General features: G+C 38.7%; 1 pseudogene; it reads left to right on the top strand.

Annotated features, from left to right (window-relative positions):
* Positions 1-21,854, top strand: part of LOC139043592 (sodium/hydrogen exchanger 9B2-like) — a 55,126-nt pseudogene that overhangs the window by 19,961 nt on the left and 13,311 nt on the right.

The raw sequence follows: 21,854 nt of genomic DNA, 5'->3' as shown, positions 1-21,854 counted from the left end.
AACAATGAACTAGCAGGAAAAGAAATCAAGAATACAATCCCATTTACAGCTGCAAGAAAAAGAATAAAATACCTAGAAATAAACTTAACCAAGTAGGTGAAAGATGTGTACACTGAAAACTATAAGTCATTACTGAAAGAAATTGAGGAAGATGTAAAGAAATGGAAAGATTTTCCATGCACATGGGTTGGAAGAAGAAACATAGTCAAAATGTCCATACTACCTAAAGCAATCTACAGATTCAGTGCAATCCCAATCAGAATCCCAATGACATTCTTCACAAAAATAGAACAAAGAATTCAAAAATTTATATGAAACAACAAAAGACCCCAAATAGCCAAAGCAATCCTGAGAAAAAAGAACAAAGCTGGAGGTATCACAACCCTGACTTTAAAACATACTACAAAGCTACAGTAATCAAAACAGCGTGGTAGTGGCACCAAAACAAACAGATCAATGGATCAAAATTGAAAGCCCAGAAATAAAACCACACATCTATGGACAGTTAATCTTTGACAAAGGAGCAAAGAATGGAGAAAGGAAAGTCTCTTCAATAAATGGCGTTGGGAAAACTGGACAGCTACATGCAAGAGAATGAAAGTAGACCATTATCTTTCACCACACACAAAAATTAACTCCAAATGGATTAAAGATTTGAATGTAAGAACTGAAACCGTAAAACCCCTACAAGAAAAAACAGGCAGTACACTCTTTGACTTTGGTCTTAGCCACATCTTTTTGAATACCGTGTCTACTCGGGTAAGGGGAACAAAAGAAAAAGGTAACAAATGGGACTACATCAGACTAAAAAGCTTCTACAAAGCAAAGGAAACCATCAACAAAATGAAAAGACAACCCACCAACTAGGAGAAAATATTTGCAAATCATTTATCAAACAAGGGGTTGATATCCAAAGTACATAAAGAACTCACACACCTCAACAAAAAAAAACAAACAACCCGATCAAAAAGTGGGCAGAGGATATGAACAGACATTTTCAAAGGTAGATATACAGATGGCCAACAGGCACGTGAAAAGACGCTCAACATCACTAATTGTTAGGGAAATACAAATCAAAACTACAATGAGATATCTCCTTACACCAGTCAGAATGGCTGTAATTGCCAAGACCAAAAACAACAAATGTTGGACAGGATGTAGAGAAAAGGGAACCCTCATCCACTGCTGGCGGGAATGCAAACTGGTGCAGCCACTATGCAAGACAGTATGGAGATTCCTCAAAAAACTAAAAATAGAACTACCATGTGACCCAGCTATGCCACTACTGGGTATCTACCCAAACAACTTGAAATCAACAATCCAAAGTAACATATGCACCCTTGTGTTCATTGCAGCGCTATGCACAATAGCCAAACATGGAAACAATCCAAGTACGCAACGATCAATGACTGGATAAAGAAGATGTGGTACATATATACAATGGAATACTACTAAGCCATAAAAAGACAAAATCTTCCCATTTGCAACAACATGGATGGACCTGCAGGGTATTATTTGCTAAGCGAAATAAGCCAGACTAAGAAAGACAAACACCATATGATTTCACTTATATGCAGAACATAAACAAACACATGGACAAAGAAAATAGTTCAGTGGTTACCAGGGGAAGGGGGCTGGAGGGTGGGCACGAGATGAAGGGAAGCACTTATGTGGTGACAGACAAGAAATAATGTACAACTGAAATTTCACAATGATGCAAACTATTATGAATCTCAATTTAAAAAAAAAAATATTTGGAAGATTTTTCCTTGAGAATTTATCTCAGCACAATTTTGGATATTGTTAGAGTTGGGGTATATTTGTCTTTTAGGAATGGATTTGGTCTTTGGAGGCAGCCAAACATTAAGCTGATATCAATTTGATTAATAAATGGATGTTCAGATTCAGTAATGCTGTTTTTTGTTCAAAAAAGAAGTGTGTGAATGTACCTGTGTGTGTATGTACGCTCTGAAGCTCACGAAATGAAAATGAAAGACATTTTACCATTCTCAACTGGAACAATGGTATGTTATACTTTAGACTCTGGATATGTTTTTACTGAAATTAGTTAATTTTCTAAACTAGCATGAGAAAAAAATCTCAAACTTTATTTAAAACACATGGAGAAAACCAGGTTCCAAAATGTACACTAGTTCATAAGGCAACAGATAATTTAATACCTTTTCTGTCCTTTTTATTATTTTTTTAAACTTTTACCCTTCAAATTATGGCACATTTCTAGTTAAAACATTTACAGGAAAACTGATACAGATTGACATAGGAAAGGTGTAAATGAACGATGTGGTCTGGAGACTCACTGTTTTGAGTTCTGTAATCGTTGTCCATCAGCTGCCTGAGAAGTGGACTCACGTGTGTGAGCACCTCTTCTCTTGTTTTCTGTACTTCTGTTCCTGAGGCTCACAAGAGGGCTTTCTCCTATACTCCTTCCTGTGCCCATTCAGAATACATAAGTATTTGTCTTAAGAAGTCAATCTTACATGTGAAAAAATGATTTTCCAAAATCATAAATGAGAAGTAAATTATTAACTAAATTAAAGATGATTTAGAGAAACCTTATACACATATATTTACTGTGTATTTAGAACTGAATTTTGAGTATGGGAGAGGAAAGGAAAATTAGAGATTTTTTTTAAAAGTGGTCTTGAAGTAGAAAACTACCTTGCTGAATTTAGTATAAAATCAGGTTCATGCTGTGATACAGTAAAATTTAGTAGCTGGTAATTCCTACTTTCCCATTATACCTTCAATACTGTATAGAAATTTCAGCCCCTATAGCCAACTGGAAAATACTGAAGGCCTTAAGTTATTTATTTCATTGTAACATCATCATAAGCCTAGAAAATCAGGAAGAATTCTGTGAGGATGTAAAAACTGGGGCATTAGATTCAGTCTCTAGCAGTATGGTAGACAAGATTCAGTGAACAATTCTCTCACTTATGCCAAGATGAAAACAGTATTTTAAGTCTTTTTAAATGTACCTTTTTTCTGTGAAGAAAACAGGAAGTCATTGGACACCAAAACCAAACTGAGCAGAGGAGATAAATATGCACTCAAGCTGGCCTTCACCCTGGAGGCTTCTGCAAAACACCTGTGAGCTTGAGAGTCATTCTGAGGCCCTGAGAGCATAGGGGGCTGCGCTGGAGCTGGTCCAGGTGGGCAGAAGTCTCAGGAGCATTCATCCTCCCTCACCCACACAAAGCTGGAGCCCAGCGTGGCAGCTGCAGATGGGGCCTGCACCCACACCTATCTCAACTATGGTGCTGGCTGGGGGAGAGGAGCGTCCCACTAAAAATGTGTAACTCCATGCTGATCTGTGCTCCAAATTCACATAAAAAACACAAGCTGAAAATATATCTAAAAGTGATCCCAGATTGGAAGCTTCTAAGCACATGGTAGAAGCAAATGCAGATCCGATCCAGGAAAACTCACATTCAACCTAAGGCTCCAACAATCCCCAAAGGTAAAGTTCCAAGGAAGAGGTCACTGTCACAACAAATTTTAAAAGATCACAACATGCACAAGGAAACAGAGATTTCAAAAATTTGCATTATCAGAAAATAGAAAATATTTTTGGTATCTGTAAAGAAATTAAAGAGGAGATAGCAAATATAAGTACAAAACAAGGAACTATTTTTAAAAAATAAACAAACATTTTGCTAACGACCAAGTCGAATTTCTAGAAATGAAAGATATAGTACAGTAATTGAAATGTAAAACTCAGTGGATAGATGAAGCAGTGGGTTAAGTGACAAGAGAATTGGTGAACTAGTAAGAGATCTGAAGAGATTATCTAGAATGCAGTTCACACAAAGATGGAAAATGTGAAAATGAGGGATAGCAACATGGAGAAGAGTATGACTGTCTGATCTTAGTTCCAGAAAAAGAGAATAGAGAATGGAGAAGAGGAAATATTTGAAGAAATGAAGACTGAGAATTTTCCAGAATTAGTGAAAAACTTAAATCCCAAGCAAACCGAAAGGAAGTCATACCTAAATACATCAAACTGAAATTGCAGAAAACCAAAGAAAAGGAAAAAATCTTAAAAACAGCCAAAGAAAAAGAATTCCCTAAAAAAGCAGAAATTAGACGTAAAAGCAGCAATGAAAGCCAGAAAGCCAAAGAGTAATATTTTCAAGGACCTGAGAGAAAGTAACTCTCAACCTAGAATTGTATATGCAGAAAAACTCTGTCTTAAGAATGAAAATGAAGATAATTTCAGACAAAACTAAGACTTTACTACCAACAGAGCCTTATGAGAAACATAACATGCTTTGCTACAGAGAGTTTCTGTACCATCAATTAGCTCTTATGCGATGGTAAATAGGGAATTGTGTGAGTGCCAGATGGAATTTGCATTTTTGTACATAATTTTTCCTGTCACCTTAGTATTTTTCATCATCAAGCAATAGCAAGTGAATACAAAGTGAATTGAAAACAAAAATCAGATAGATGTTTTCTTACAATTAAAGATAAAGCCTTATCAACTTGAGGACCTTTTAAAAAGCTGAAATCTCTGTGAAAGTGCGTTCTTTTTGGGCAGTTAGTTGCTGGTTTAGGGGCTTCAAAGACTTTTTAAACTTCCCACAATGTTAAGCTATCTAATGAAACCACACGTGGATGAAGAAGCTGACAGTACAGGTGAAGAAGCTGCCAACACTTTTCCCTCAGTTAAAAACAAACAAACCTTTGTTTGATGAATAAGCTACAATCTGCATAAGATTTTGATGGAGCTGCTCTCTATTTAAAGCAAATGCCCTCAAGATTCTACATCTCGGGAAAAAGGAAGTGTGGTTCCAGGGTTTAAGTCTGCAAAGAAGAGACTGACTTTAGATGCGATGTCAGTAGAGATTTAACTGTGCTGATACTGTATTAGAATTGTTACTGTTTTTTAGTGCTTTGGTCACAAGTTTTGAGTTTTGAGTTTTGGGTCGTCTGCTCCAACTCTGTTTTTCCCATAAGTCTTTTTGTTTTCAGTGTCTGATTTTGTAGAACACAAGGTTTTTGAAACAGGGAAACATATTTTGCATTCTAACAGAAATGCCTCTACTAAAGCAAATACTTCAGGTAACCAGATGATTGTCCCAGAGGAAAGGTTTGAGGTGCCACAATGAATGATGGCCCCCCCAAAAAGGTAAGTATCTGAGTAATTCTAAACAAACGTCAACATAGAAGAGAAACAATGCTAATGTTTAATTCAAGGCAGAGCTAAAATAGGGGAGTGTGGTTGTTCAAGTATTCTCATGCTCCTGTGAAGAGGTTAAAGATAGTGATTGTTTCTCTTTTTATTAACTACTGATATATTTATAGTAAAATTAAAAAGAATAATAAGGGAATGGTAAAAAGAAAAAAGTTCAAGGTAGTAGTTGTAGCAGTGTGGAAGGCGATGGGGGATGGGATTAAGAGGAACACAGAGGTGCCTTCAAGGCACTGGTAGTATCCTATTTCTTCAGATGGTTGGTAATTACCCAGTTGTTCATATCACTGGTGTTCTTCAAAACTTACACATGGTTGTAAATATTTGTATGTGTATTCAGTATTTATTTTTAAAAACTTTTAGATTATATCAAAACCGACATATGACAACTTATTGATAGAAGTTTTCCTGGTTTATTTCAGTTACCATCCTTGTTCTTCTGTGGGCTGTAGTGTGGTCAATTACTGGCAGTGAATGTCTTCCTGGAGGAAACCTATTTGGAATTATAATCCTGTTCTATTGTGCCATCTTTGGAGGGAAACTTTTGGGGCTCATTAAGTTACCTACGTTGCCTCCACTACCTCCTCTTCTTGGTAAGTACCAAACACTTCCTGTGTCCTTCAGAGTAAATCATATTTTTAAAATAGTAGTTTGGGAAATAAAGGAATAAACTATTTCTGTATTTGCTGTGCTGGCCCTTAAAGCTGATTGTTAAATTGTGATGAGTTTTATGAGCCAGTTGGTAAACAGCAATTTGAAAATTAAATTATATATACTTACAATTAAATAACTTGCATTAAACACAAGAGCAATACTCAAAACCAATCACTTCTTAATTATTTTACTACATTTTCCTCTTATCTCTCCTCTTGAGATTATGGAAATACTATATCACGGTGTGTCACTGCCCATCTGTTCCCAGCTCCACGTTCAATGACGTCAGGTTGGTAGGTTAACATCAGCCCTGGTAGAAGTATCTGTAATACAGAAATCAGCAAATGCTGCAGCCCAGGGCTTAATATGTTGTCAGTCACTCACATCATTGACAAACGAGTGAAGTTCCAACATGTATTACAAAACTATTCTTCCAGAGGCCATGAGAACTGTGCAGATACGACACGTAAAAATTAGTCTTAAAACTAGGTATTATATCTTTAATGTTTCTTTTAAAAATTCCATATTACAAAATTTCAGTGTACTACTTTCAGTATACCACAAAAGACATTTTGTGTCCCTTTCTCACAGATTTATAAATCATTAAGTTTTATTTAAAAACCATGTACCTTTTACACATGCATATTTGCACACATCTCCTTTTTTTATTTCAAAAGATTGGCCCTCGGCTAACATCTGTTGCCAATCTTCTTTTTTTTTTTATTTCTTCTTCTCCTCAAGGCCCCCCAGTACATAGTTGTATATTCCAGTTGTCGGTTCTTCCAGTTCCTCTATGTGGGACACCACCTCAGCATGGCCTGATGAGCGGTGCTAGGTCAGTGCACAGGATGCGAACCAGTGAGACCCTGGGCTGCCAAAGCAGAGTGCATGAACTTAACCACTCAGCCACAGGGCCAGACCCCCCCACACACACACATTTCCTAAGTAAAAATTTTTTTCTATTAGTGAGGACCTCAGGATTGGTTAACATAGACCAAAATTATTTTCTTGTGAATTTGTGGTGAGCAATTGAAACTAAATGTAAAAAGAAGTAGAATTATTTACATCTTACTCTACACTGTTTCTCAATATATTTTTCAATTTAGGTAAAATTCAAGTTATTTCACTTAATTCATATTGTTTATCATGGGTGCTTTTTGTTAAAGTTTTTAATTGAATTATTATGACAATGGGTTGTTTCTAGGCCAGCCCGGTGGTGTAGTGGTTGAGTTCCGTGCACTCTGCTTCAGTGGCCCAGGTTCGTGGGTTCCGGTCCTGGCTGTGGACTACACCCTTGTCAGCTATGCTGTGGTGGTGTCCCACATACAAAATAGGGGAAGCTTGGCACAGATGTTAGCTCAGGGCAAATCTTCCTCACCAAAAAACAAAAGGGGGGCTGTTTCTAAATATGCCTGTGTGCTATGATAAAGGGTTGGCAAACCATCTCTTCTTGTAAATAAGATCTTATTGGAGCACACTCATGCTCATTCATTTACATATTGTCTGTGGCTGCTTTTATACTACAGTGGCAGGGCTGAGAACTTATAACAGACACCATGTGGCCCACAAAGCCTGCAGTGTTTCTTGTATGGCCCTTTACAGAAAATGTTTACTAACCCCTGCATCTAAGTCAGAGCTTCTCACACTTTATTATCCAGAGAATGACCTTGGATCTTGTTAAAATGCAGACTCTAATTCAGTAGGTCTGGGGTGAGGCCTGAGATTCTGCCTTTCTAATAAGCTCAAAGACCACACTTTCCACAGAAAAATCATAAGTTTTCAAACCTGGCTGCACGTAGGAATCATCTGGGAAATTTTTTAAAAAGCTGATGCCTGGGACCCACCCCAGAGATTCTGAACTAATTGAATGGAGTAGCCCTGGGTATCAGAATTTTTAAAAGCTCCCCAGGTGATTCTAATATGCAACCTAAGTTGAGGACTACTGTTCTAGACGCCATGAAAAGGCCCTTTACACCTCATCCTTCTCTTTTCCACTCCATGCCTGTTATTGCAACAAGCAAAATACACATGTTGCAAAATGATAAATCCTTGGGCTTTGTGATTACATGAAATCTCCTGAGGTCACTGAAATCATTCTTAAAAGTCACGTACGTAATGTGTCTTACCATCCCTTTCTATAGTGGTACGCTTGTGACAGAAGTTTACTGGCTCTTAGCGTATTAGGGCCAGTATCTAAAACTGAAACATTATCTGAATCCATAAAGAAGACTTGTTAAGGCAGACATGTGTGGTGATTGCCTATTCCATATTTTTAAAAATTCATTGAAATAATTGCCAGAGATGGAGGATGAAGGAGCATTTTTTATTCCAAAAATGAATGTGAAAACAACTTTCCTAGGACACTGTTTCCTTTGCTGATGGTCTGGGTTGCTGGAAATTTTTTTCAATAATGATTTGCTTCAAAATAACTTGAGAGTAGATGAAATAAGATTGGCCATGTATTGATAATTTTTGCATGTTTTAAAAAATTTCCGTAATAGAAATTAAGGAGGAAAGAAGAATACTCCTTATCAAAGAAGGTATTCTTTTCTCCACACCCAAGGGAAAGGCCCCCCCAGGGGCTCAGAGGCCAGAGGGGGCGCCTTCCTAATCACAGTCAGGTGGCCACATCAACGGAGGCCATCGGCAAACAGAACTGTCTCAGGGAAATTGTTTGTACATTCATCTCAGAAATGAAAAATGCTCCTTCATCCCCTCCAAAACTCCAAAAGAAACTCCTACATATTTGTGAGTTCTTATTAGACTATTATTCCTTTTGATTTCAGGTAGTTGTATGCTATAATCAATTTAGGGCTGGTTTAGATTCACATTTTAAGTTTCAGTAAAGAACTGTTGACAAATTAATGAAATGTAAGGTTAGTGCAGCATTTTTTGCTGGTAATTCATTAATATCTATAAAAATGATATACACTGTACCCTGGAGCCTAACATTTCCACTGCTAAGAATTATCCTATGGATATACTTGCACAAACCTACAAATATGTAAGCTCTATGTGGACAAGGCCCATGTTGGTGTAGCTCGCCTCTGCATTACCAGGGTAGAGTAAGGGTCTGGCATGCAGTTAATAAATACTGTGCTCATTTCAGCACTGTTTGTAATGAAAAGTCTGGAAAGTTCCTTCAAGTCCCTTACTTAGTCCAAAAATTATGGTACTTCCACACAACGAGAAACTATTCCAACTATTAAAAAAAACAAGGCAAATATATATGTGCATCATTGGGAATATGTCCACGATATATTGTTAAGTGGAAAAGAAACAGATTATACAATGGTATTTAAACATGCTCTCATTTGTGTCCAGTGCAAAAGAGCACACGTACACACACACAGAGAAGCATGCTTTAATAGGTAGAGAAACTTTCTGGAAGGGCACAGAAAACTCTGGACAGTGGAAACCTTTGGGGAATGAAGCTGGAAAGTTGCACTTGGGGTAGGACATGTACTGGTCACTTTACATTGTCTGTCATGGTTTAATTTTATCATGAGCAAATATATTATTATTCTTTTAAAAACAGCTATTGTAGGCTGGTTCTTACTTTCAAAAATTCTAGAAAGATCATGACTGCAGAATTCATAACTTCTTCTAGATTAAATGGCAGCAATGAGAAATGCCTGGAAGAGATGCTTCCTTGCCTAATGGTGTCTGGAACAAGTCACAAAAAGCTATACTTGTAATTCATCTCTATTCTCATAGCTTACATATAAAACAACCCAAAGTTAGTAAATTTATTTAGTCCTTTGAAGTGTGGTCCATATAAGGACGTGGTAAGAAAAGAGTCCTGCTGGAGAAGAACGGAGTGTGGACGGCTTGCAGTCTCTGAGGAGAAATCCTTCCCCTATCTGGGCATGTGGTATCAGGGAGGGCAGGATTCTCTGACAAACTACCCGGCTTCCTCAGGCACACTCAACTACTTGCAGTTCCCAGAATGTGTCACACTTTCCCTTCATACCTTGGAAGAAACTGTTATTTCTCCCAGAAACTTCTCAACTTCTCCAGCCCCTTCTTCATTCCCCTTCCCCTTCTTTGGCCCCTGCTGACTCACCCTTCCTTGTCTCAGCTTGTATAAGGCCTCCTCATGCTTCCATAAAATTGAGGTTGCCCCCATAGACTGAAAGCTTGTTGAGGGATAGTACTGAGCCTTTGTTCATTGCAATATCTCTAATACCTACTATAGTGTCGAAAGTACCGAAGGCATTTGATAAATGTTGAATGGCTGAAGGAAAGAAGAGTCACCAGCTGACATGACAGAACAATGTCTATTTCATGATAACTCACTTCTAAGCCTTTGCAAAGCAGGTTATATGTTTTTTATTAAATTATCTGGTTTGAAAATAGGTAAAATAGAGCCCATATAGGTATTGATATTTCAAGTAATCTGGCATGGTAAATAATTTTAGAATCTTTCTGCTGTTTGCATACAAAGAGATGACTGAATTGGGCCTTGTATTAAAACATTTTATATTCAGAATTTGATCATACTTTCTACCCAAATACTACATCCTGTTTCTCTCTTTCAGGTTCAATTATTAATGAATTATTAATTATTCTAATCTTTCATTTTTATCTGCATATTAAAGCCTTTTCTTAGCTCCTGTAATTTTTTTTTTCATTAAAAGTTTGACATAATTTCATCTAAGGACTAAGCATAAAAGAAGTGGTTCCTGGGATTATAATCCTGGGATAGTCTCTTCTACATCTAAAGTACTGAAAATATTTTCTGTATTTGAAAACTAAAGATTTGTTTGATTTCTCCATCCCAGGCATGCTGCTTGCTGGGTTTCTCATCAGAAATATCCCTGTCATCAATGATAACGTACAGATCAAGCAGAAGTGGTCTTCCGCTTTGAGAAGCATAGCACTATCTGTCATATTGGTTCGTGCTGGCCTTGGGCTTGATCCACAGGTATTGAAGTATAAATTTCTAATTATTGACTTGGAATTTTGTTCTTCCAATATTGCAAGTATTTAGAATGACTGAGCTTTAGGAAATGGATGTGGACACTTTGCACAGCATTCAGAACGACAGAATGAAATTTATTTCATACAGGACTGTCCCCAAAAGATGTTCCCATACTCTCTCTTGGAGAAAGGTGGAGTTACTGTCTATCTAGGGACAGCACCAAGAATAAAGGCTCCCCTTTTCTCTGACAGAGATACAGGCCGTAGTTATAAATAAGGGTTGTGAGAGAGAAGACATCATATTTTTGGTGTGGAAAGCCCTATACGAGTGTTTAGGACTAACTATGCTGGCTCAGAAAACTGCCTAGCATACAGAATGAGTCTCAAAGTGTGCTTTTTTCGTGTTTGCTTTTGAAAGCAGGAATGAATGTTCTTGAGGATTGCCTTTACATCAGGTTCATTCTGGGGCCACAAATTATACATATGGCCAACACCGAGACGGTTAGATCAGCTAGTGTGGAGGTTATGAGCACAGACTCTGAAAGCAGCCTGGCCGAGCTCAAACCAAGCTCCACCACTCACTAATTTCATGATCTTGGAGAACAGCTTTAACTTGTGCCTTTTTGGATGAGAAAATCTAAACAATGATGATAATATTATCCCCTGTGTCATAGGTTGCTATGAGGACTAATAAGCCAACTCTAAAACACTTAGAACACTGAAATGTTTGTTAAATAAAACTCATTACCTGGAAAATTCATGATGGATGATCCAGACAGTCTGAACACTGAAGAAAAAGCATTTAATGTCATTCTCTCTGTGTGTCTTTAGAGGGTTATTTCGTATGTCTATTTTTATATTTCAGGCCCTGAGGAAGCTGAAGGGTGTCTGTGTAAGATTAGCCATGGGTCCCTGTCTTGTGGAGGCATGCTCATCTGCTCTTCTTGCCCACTTCCTAATGGGTTTGCCGTGGCAATGGGGATTTATACTGGGGTAATGATTTTTCTTTGTCGTATGAAAATACACACGGACATTTAGGACTTTCTCTGACGCTATACAAGTGAATGCATAATATTTTCGTAAGGACATCAGAAAATACAATACAGATATTCCAGCATAATATTATGACTATTAATATACCAGCATATAAACATTATAACTTCAAAATATAGTGTATGTCTTTGTAGGTGCTAACTTTGACAGTTTTATAATAATTTAAACTATTGAGGAAGTAATAGACTTTTATTATGCCTGATTCCATGCCAGTGAGAGATGCCAGATCTCTCCTCAAAGTCCATACAAAGGATAACGAATGCTCAACGGTGATCCACACCTAGCACAGGCCTCCTCCTCCTTTCACCAGGCTCTTATGATTATCTGTTCTGCTGTATTTTCCTCCTGCTGTTAGTTCTTTCTTCTTCTTCTTCTTCTTCTTCTTTTTTTTTTTGGTGAGGAAGATTGGCCCTGAGCTAACATCTGTTCCCAAGCTTCCTCTTTTCTTTTTTTTTCTCCCCAAAGGCCCAGTATATAGTTGTATATCCTAGTTGTAAATCCTTCTAGTTCTTCTATGTGGGATGCCACCACAGCATGGCTTGATGAGCAGTATATAGGTCCACACCAGGATCTGAACCAGCAAACTCTGGGCCGCCGAAGCAGAGCACATGAACTTAACCACTATGCCACTGGGACAGCCCCCGGTTCCTACTTCTAAGATTTAAGAGCCATAAGAAGTAAATAAATATGAAAGTACTTGGTAAGAATTTGGTGTTGGGGTCAGCCCCACGGCTCATGTTGAGGTGGCATTGGCGTCCCATATAGCACAGCCTGAGGCACTCACAACTACAGTCTACAACTATGTACTGGGGGGCTTTGGGGAGAAAAAAGAAAAGATTGGCAACAGATGTTAGCACAGGTGCCAATCTTTAAAAAAAATAATAATAATTTGGTGCTGATAAGTAGGCAAGAAGTAAGAACTACTTACTTCTCACGGTTAACACTCTCGAGCTATACTGCCTAGATTCAAATCTCGGCTCTGACTTTCCAGTATGTGATCTTCGGCAAATTACCTAATCTCTTTGTGCCTCCATTTCCTCATTTGCAAAACAAAGATAATGATTGTAGCTACCTCATAGGGTGGTTGTGAGGATTAAATTAGTTAATATATGTGAAGTGCTTAAAATGGTGTTAGGTACATAGTGAGCTTCATAAATGCTTTCTGCTATCCTACTGCTGCCGTTATCAGTGTCACTGTTACTGTCACTATGGCCTTCCTCTTCTAATCTGTTGTCTGATTTTTACATGCCAGGTCCTGATAGAAGGCCTCGCATCACTGGATTCCAATCCAAAAAGTCCATGGCCGTGTTTTTCAAACCTCATGCCGTGGATGTTTTGTTTAGATAGAAGGCAGATTCCTGGGGCCTCACCCCATTAGGTCTTCCAGACCAGCCATAAATACAGATTTCAGACAGGCTGCGTAGTCCCAACGCAAGTTGTCCATGGCCACGCTCAGAAGAAGTGTTCTGTAGAACTTGTAGCTGTGCGTGTGTTTCTGTTTGGGACTTCACTGCCTTTGAAAGACTGTAATTGTCTAAAGTGTAACCTCTGAAAGAGTGGAGGTTATTATAATTTCACTAATAATAGTAATAATGAAGAAGATGCTATCATAAATATTTAAAGTGCTGCCTGCTTAGTTTTGTCTTAGGTGCTGTGTCTCCAGCTGTGGTGGTGCCTTCAATGCTCCTTTTGCAGGAAGGGGGCTATGGTGTTGAAAAAGGTGTCCCGACCTTACTCATGGCTGCTGGCAGCTTTGATGACATTCTGGCCATCACTGGCTTCAACACGTGCTTGGGCATGGCCTTTTCCACAGGTAAACTGATCAGTTCATGTGTGCTGTTCTCTTATGCTCTAGCGACATAGATATGATGTTGTGAGTGTGGCATATTTCCTTGATAATTGATTAAGGCAAATTAAAATAGAAAAAGCAACTCCAAGAGTTAGTTCTATACCTAAGGAGAAACCAGTGGCTTCTTGTCTTTACTCCCTTCACCCTCTAAATATAAAATGCTCAAGTACTGTGGTAGGTGCGTGAGGGGGCTTCAAAAGAGCAAAGTCAAAAGAAGGAGAACAGCTTCTGCATGCAGCCACCCGGGAGGGTCAGCCTTCGAGACTGCGCACAGAGGGTGAGCAGGTGTTTCAGTGAGCACAAAGGACAAAGTAGTCCAAGTGGGAGGGACAGTTTCTGTTCTCTCGTCTTTAACATTTTAGGGGAAATAATTATTTTAATGTGTATCTTATTAATACTTAATAACTGTCTGATACAGACATATTTGGTTTTAAGTAGTAATAAAACAGGAACTTAAGGCATTTTTTCCCTACTGTTATTCAACACCTTTATTATCCTTTGGGACAGCACACATTTAAGTTCACTTTTTAATCTGTTTCCAAGACTGGAAGATAAGATTTGCAATTTCATATTATTGACAAAATGTAATTGTGGGCTAAGTTTAGCTTCAGATTATTTAGTGGGAACACACCTTAGAAAGTCTTGTGTTCTCAGTCTCTCTGCCCCATGGTTATCCTCCCATTTTATGACTATATTTGACGTATGCCAATTACCTAGTACTTCACCTCTTCCCACACCCTGAAGTTGCCTTACGTCTAGTCCCCACCGTGTATCACTGGTGAATTAATCTTCTCAAAGCATTGTTTTGATAGTCTTACTTTCTTGTTCAAGCACCAGCAAGGATTCTCTATTACCAATTAGGTCGAATCTACACCCTTGTCTCTATTTTAACTCTACTGTACCTGTCCAATCGTACATTCTCCCTGCTTCCTGGTATACACCTTTAAAACAATAGTTCTCAGCCTCAGCTGCACACTATAATTACCTGGGAACTTTTTAAAAATACTCATATGTGGGCCCTACCTTAGGCCACTTAAATCATAATCTTTGGGAATGGAAACCACAGCTTTAGAGCAACAGAGTTTGCATTAAAATCACACAGGAGCAGGGTAGGGAGGGCCGTGGGGAGCGGCTGCTGGGGTTTTCATAATCTGAGGGGTGGGGGTGGGGGTGGGGCTAGCCTGAAGAACCTTCCTACTTGACAATACTCTGTACCCTCTGCCCTGCCCTACTAAATGCAGTCCTTAGACCATCTGGATAGGAGCTACCTGGAGCCTCTTTAAAATGTGGATCCCAGGCCCGGCCAGACTTACTGCATCAGAATTTTCAGAGGTGGGGCCCAAGAAGTCTTTTTTTCTTTTAAACAATCTTACTATACGGGAGACTGAAAGTGGTTAGTTACTTTCTACACATTTATAGTAAATTATTTACTGTAATATCTTGCAACGTATACTATTATCACAGATAAATGTTTTTGACAGTCACACTATTACCTAATAGAGAGCTGTCCTAGCTAAATAAAACTACTACAGAGGTAATCATTTTTTTAAATACAAGAGATAATTGAAACTGTAGGGGAGGAAAAACCGTTTCCCACACCAGGTTCGTTGACTGGGGCCCTGTAATCAGACTGACAAGAGACAGACTAACAAGAGAAAAACAGTTTATTAACGTGTGCATTGTGCTTACACAAGACCTCAAAGATGAGTAAGTCAAAGGAGCGGTCAGAATTTGGGCTTGTTCAGCATTTTAGCAAAGAACAATAATTATGTGGAGAAGCACAAGATAAAGGAGCTTTGAGCTTCTAGAGGCAGCAAATTGTGGGAAAAGAAACATATGGGGACCTAACGGTAGATAAGGGCTTGTTTTAGCAAAGTTTGTGATGTGAATTCCTCTGGTGCTGTCTTGGGGCTGATAAGGGCCCATAAGTGTCCCAAGTTGTCTCAGTGATTAACTTCTGTCCTTCCTGGTAAAAAGGAGAGGGGACACCTTTATGAATGTATGTCCTGCTTTTGGGCAAATAGTGAGAGGGCAGAGAGCTTTTCTTATATCTGCTTCTTCTCAATTGCCTTCAACTCAGAATAATCCTTATGCCCCAGTGGCATATTTGGGGTGACATATTGTGTACTCTAAACCACAATGACAAAAACCCACAATAACTAGTTAGTACATTTTTTCTTAGAATAGTGTGTGAAGAAGGGCTTTATGTGTTGAACAACTTTTTTTTTTTTTTTGAGGAAGATTAGCCCTGAGCTAACATCTGCTGCCAATCCCCTTTTTTGCTGAGGAAGGCTGGCCCTGAGCTAACATCCTTGCCCATCTTCCTCTACTTTATATGTGGGACGCCTACCACAGCATGGCTTGCCAAGTGGTGCCATGTCTGCACCCGGGATCCAAACTGCCAAACCCTAGCCGCCAAAGCATAATGTGTGAACTTAACCATTGCACCACTGGGCCGGCCCCTTTGAGCAACTTTAATATAATTTTCTGCACAATGTGTTCACAAAGTTTTTTTAATTAAAGTTTCCTAAGTTCTGTATGATATGGGGGAAAATATTGGTTCTACTTACCTCTCTATTATTTCAAAGGAGCTGAGTAAGAAATAAAGATTCTTCTAAGAGCAATTTCAAAAATAATTTGTTTTCAGTTTGCTTTTAGAATAAACATTCAAGAAGGAATGAGTCCTTTACACTCATCATAGTAAGAAAAGATTCTTGATTTTAATTCTCAAATTAAGTTCCTGTATTCTATACATATCAAACCTACTAAAATCAGTGTACATTTGTTATTTTAAAATCAGGCTCGTAGGGCCAGCCCTGTGGGGTAATGGTTTAAGTTCGTGTGCTCTGCCTTAGTGGCCCAGGATTCGTGGGTTCAGATCCCAGGCACGGACATAGCGCTGCTCTTCAAGCCATGCTGTGGCGGTGTCCCACATAAAATAGAGGAAGACTGGCACAGATGTTAGCTCGGCGACAATCTTCCTCAAGTAAAAAGAGGAAGATTGGCAACGGATGTTAGGTCAGGGTCAACCTTCCTCACACACAAAAAAATCAGGCTATTAAATGGCTGTTTGAAAACTAGATCAGTCTACTCACCCAGCCTATGCATATCATACCAATTAGCTCTGAATCATGAATTTTATCTTTCATATTTTCTTAGGCCCTTTAGGTAAAGTTTTTTGAAGTAAATGTACAAAAAAGTGCACAAATCATAGTTTATGCCTATTTTGAAGTTTATCTCTAATAATGCATACCTTTCTTATAAGATAGGCCCATTTTATTAGACACTTTAAGTCACATATATTTAAGACTGTGGAGAGCAGGAAATATCTGTAAACTTTTCCTTCTGTGTAATCAGATGCTTTGTGTGATGATTGAAGTAAAGTCTTTGTATTTATGGATTTAGAGTTCTGACTGAAGATTTTTTTTTATGTGTGTCTAAGGTTCCACGGTTTTTAATGTCCTCAGAGGCATTTTGGAGGTAGTAATTGGTGTGGCAGCTGGGGCTCTTCTTGGATTTTTTATTCAGTACTTCCCAAGCAGTGACCAGGTAAAGGAAACCATCTGTGGGAAAGTCGTGCTCTAAAATGTCACGGGAAAACATTCTGGAACACTCCCTCAGAGCCATGTGAAGGACGTGATTTAGCAAATGACCCCCATTTTAAAACTGCTTGCTGCTCTGTCAGTGCTGTCTGTGAGGCTTAGGAAGACAGCTAAACCTTGAAGATGTTAATGCAGTCCTGGGATTTTCTTCTCCTATTTATATTCTGTACACTTCAGCTTGCACTGTAAAACAAATAACATGAATTCCAAACTAATAGGATATGCAAGTCTTATTTTTATTTTCATTTTTTTGAGGAAAGATTAGCCCTGAGCTAACATCTGCTGCCAATCCTCCTCTTTTTGCTGAGGAACACTGGCCCTGAGCTAACATCCGTACCCATCTTCCTCTACTTTATATGTGGGACGCCTGCCACAGCATGGCTGGACAAGCAGTGCATAGGTTGCACCTGGGATCCGAACTGGCCAACCATGGGCCGCCGAAGTGGAACGTGCGAGCTTAACCACTGCGCCACCCAGCCAGCCCCGCAAGTCTTATTTTTTTAATTAATTTATTTTTTATTTTTATTATTATTCATAATACTCAACTAAATCAAGATATAAAATGGTTCTTTGGGCCCACGGTTTTAGTGTCAAAATACCTTAGATTCTAATACTATCAAATAGATAGACCTTAACATTTCATTAAAATATAGTCTCTTTCTCACCAAGTAGATTGAAGTTCTTTACTGTACATAGTGATTCTTAATGAGAAACAAAGGCTTGTTTGTTTTCCTTTACCCTCTTTAGTCTCTTCTGATAGGTAAACATATAAAAATCTTTTCTTTTCTAAAAGAATTGGTGTTATTTTGAGATTTCAGAGCATTTTGAATGGAATTCAAATCTTAACTGAAGTAAAACTTTAATTAAGAAAATTAATGTTTGCATTATCAGAATGTATGTTGATTTGAATTTTTATTGTGCTGCAAAAAAACTCCAAGTAAAATAGTCTGTAAAAGATTTTATGAATGCATAAAAGAAAATTCAAGGATTTTCTAATTATACAACAAAGTGCAAAGAAAAATGATGGCTTACATTTTGTTGCTTACTGTGTATAAAATGACAGGTGAGTTGAGTAAAGTCCCGCTGTGCTCATCAGGGCAGCGACTATCTACATGCAGCTCCAGCAGACACAGGACATTTCCAGAGACAGTACAGACATAGAAATTTCCAGCATCACTGATCGTTCTGTTGGGAAGCGCTGATCTAGTGCAATCCACACAATAACCCATGAAGAGAATACCTTTAATATGACCATTTCACTGCTGAGGCTCAGGGAGAGATGACTTAAACAAGGTCACGTAGCTAGAACGCCGTAGAGCTGGGTATGAACTCAGTTCATCCACTGCCAGGGCCTGTGCGCTTCCAGTCGAACCCTTCTAAGGACCTGCTGCCTTCTAAAGCAATCAAGAAGTTTAAAGGCTGAACAGGGACAAGTAACGAAAGAGAGGAGCACATTGCTTAGATTTTAAAAATCAACACCACAGACTCCTCTCAGTCTACAGCCACCTAGAGTTTCTTGGTATTCAAAGATTTAGAAAGAAGAACTGGAGAGCATCACATTAAAGAGTAAATAGAGAACCTAAAAATAATAGAGATATCATATCTTTAAGCTTCACAAAAACCCCATGATGTAACTGCTTTCAAGGAGGAGGAAACAAAGCTTGGAGAGGCTAAGTAATATGGCCACTGCATAGCCAATGGTGGGAAAGAGCTTGCATTTTAACCCTAATTTGTCCACTTCCAAAGCCCACACACTCTTTTCTGCTGCTCCGTTCAGCCCTGCGGACTTCTGCGTCAATGACTTCAGAGGAGGCTCACTGAGGTTCCTGAACGGGGAAGCTGCGTTTGTACACATGCTAACTCTACTTTTGTTAAGGAAAAGAAAGTAAATGTTATGTCATGCATTTATGTGCACAGATACAGACATTTTTATTTTCTACTAAGTCCTGAATATGGAAAAATCAATAATTAAAAATCAGTTCTATGAAATAATTGAGCTAACCCACGTTTTTTCTCCTCAAGGACAAACTTGTATGGAAGCGGGCGTGCCTTGTTTTGGGGCTGTCTGTGCTGTCGGTGTTCAGCAGTGTGTATCTTGGTTTCCCTGGGTCAGGAGGACTGTGTACGTTGCTCATGGCTTTCCTTGCAGGCATGGGATGGAGCAGTGAAAAGGTGAATTTCATTTTAAGTTCTTCTTCTCATGACTACTTTCTGATTAGATTAGTTTTTTTCCAGATACTTTCATAATATCAAGTTAATAAAATTAATCATAAGAGCTATTTTCTGTACATATACAAATGTATGCCCAAATGCACACATACACTTCCTTTTTTCCTGTTACATACCAATCTATAACTTGATGTTTTTACTTAAAATGTATCATGGTCATATTTCCATGATGCCTCCCTTATTCTTTGTAAGGGTTGCAGAGTATTGCATTGTATAGCTGTACTGTACTTTATTTAACCAGTTTCCTGCCTAAATTTAATTTAACAGACATTTAAATTGTTTCTAATTTTCTGCCAAGACAAAAAGTGCATCAATAAAATATCCTTGCATATACCACTAAGACACTATCAAGTCTAAGAAGCACCATTATTTTACATGCCACCAAGAGAGAAAAAGAATGCTGCCAATTAAACTATGACATCACTTCCTAATTTCAGAAATGAAAAAGTGTGTTTCTTAAAATCAACAAAATATAGCATATCTTTGAGTGTATCTATAGGATTAATTTCTAGAAATAGGATTTCTCTATGAAAGAGTATGCACATTGATACTTTTGATAGTATCAATTTGCCCTTTTTTTAACGTATGCTTTTTAAAAATTTTTTGGTGAGGAAGATTGGCCCTGAGCTAACAGCTATTGCCAATCTTCCTCTTTTTTTCCTCCCCAAAGCCCCAGTACGTAGTTGTATATCCTAGTTGTAGGTCATTCTAGTTCTTCTATGTGGGACGCCGCCACAACATGGCCTGACAAGCGGTGTGTAGTAGGTCTGTGCCCAGGATCCAAACTGGTGAACCCAGGCCGCCAAAGCAGAGTGCATGAACTTAACCACTCAGCCATGCAGCCAGCCCCTTGAGTTGCCCTCTTAAACAGCAGTACCAATTTATATTCCCACCAACAGTTTGTGAAAGGATCTGTTTTTCTGATCTGTGTACTTTCAATCTTTAGATATTTTGCTAATCTGACAGGTGAAAAATGTTTCTCATTATTGATCTGATTTGTATTTCTTTACAAGTGGAGCTAATCATCTTGTCATATATTTACTAGCCAGTTTATTCAAAAGCCTGTGCCCATTTTTTATGATTGTCTGTTTTTCTTACTGACTTTCAAGATCATTAAAATTATTCATTTCCTTTATGTGTATTATGGAAATTAGCTGGTTGCCATTTATTTAATTTCAAGGTACATTTTTATGGATTTGAACTTGAGAGGATCATATACTATTCTGCTTCATGAAGAAATTAGATGTGGGTGACCTAAACTAAATACACATATATCATTTGGGAAAACCAAAGACAACTATTGAAAATAATTCAGCTTAAAATAATACTACATGAAAAATATATGTTGATTATCAGTCCTGAGGTTGGGTGTGCAGTGCCCTGCAGGTGAGCGGTCTCTGCAGAGGTCTGTAGAGGCAGGGCTTCACTGTGGGCACATGGCACTCCGTTGGAGGCTTTCACTCTCGGGAGGCAAGACATGTGCAGTTGGGCATCCCTTTGCTGTAGAGGAGGGTGGATTGGTGGGGCTGCCTGGAGCCTTGTGTAGATAAGGGACTGAGGCCCCAGGAAAGCAGGCCGCAGTGGATTGGGCTTTGCAGGCAAGGAGCAAGGCTCTGCAGAGCCCTGCTGCAGGCACTGCATGGGCCCAGGGCTGCTGCGTCCTCCTGGGGAGGCTTGGCTGTAAGGCTTATTTCAGGTCTACTTTTTTTTCCTTAGCAGCACCCGTATTATTAAATTCTCCTTTGTGATTTCACGTAACTTAACATCTGACAAGAGGAAAGCTAAAACATAAACTTCCCAGTATAAATTGGGTCCTCTTATCATCCCTCATCTCTTATAAACATTTGCTCTTGTCAAAATTTGCTTTTCCGTGGCTTCACTTTCCTTGCAGGCCGAGGCAGGTGATCACACATTGCTGTTCAGTCTCGGGTCTGATCTCAGCTCCCTGGCTCCTCGCTGAGCGCTCACTGCTGAGTGCCTTCCATCCTGCCTGGGCTGCTGACCAGCGCACTGCTCTCGGAGCACTCTGGCCCCCTTGTCCGGGACAGAGCTCGCAGTCTTCACTCCGTGAAGGCATGCCACTGTGTGTGCACTGTGACCCTTGTCGAGCATCTGGGAGCTTGCCTGACATTAGCATTTTACAAACTGTCCCTTCACTTTTGAATGGTAACCTTTTTTAGCATTTAAAAAAATAAATTACCAAAGAGAATATTGTTTAGAATAAAGTTTATTTGATTTCTGAGTATGAAAGCGGTATATGCTTATTGTAGAACTTTGAAAAATTTTTTAAAAGTCAGATAAAAGGAAAGAAAAAATGATTTGTAATTTC

The sequence above is a fragment of the Equus asinus genome, unplaced genomic scaffold (genome assembly GCF_041296235.1).
Source record: "Equus asinus isolate D_3611 breed Donkey unplaced genomic scaffold, EquAss-T2T_v2 contig_3, whole genome shotgun sequence".
NCBI lineage: Eukaryota > Metazoa > Chordata > Mammalia > Perissodactyla > Equidae > Equus > Equus asinus.
This window is presented reverse-complemented; position numbering and strand designations above follow the sequence as displayed.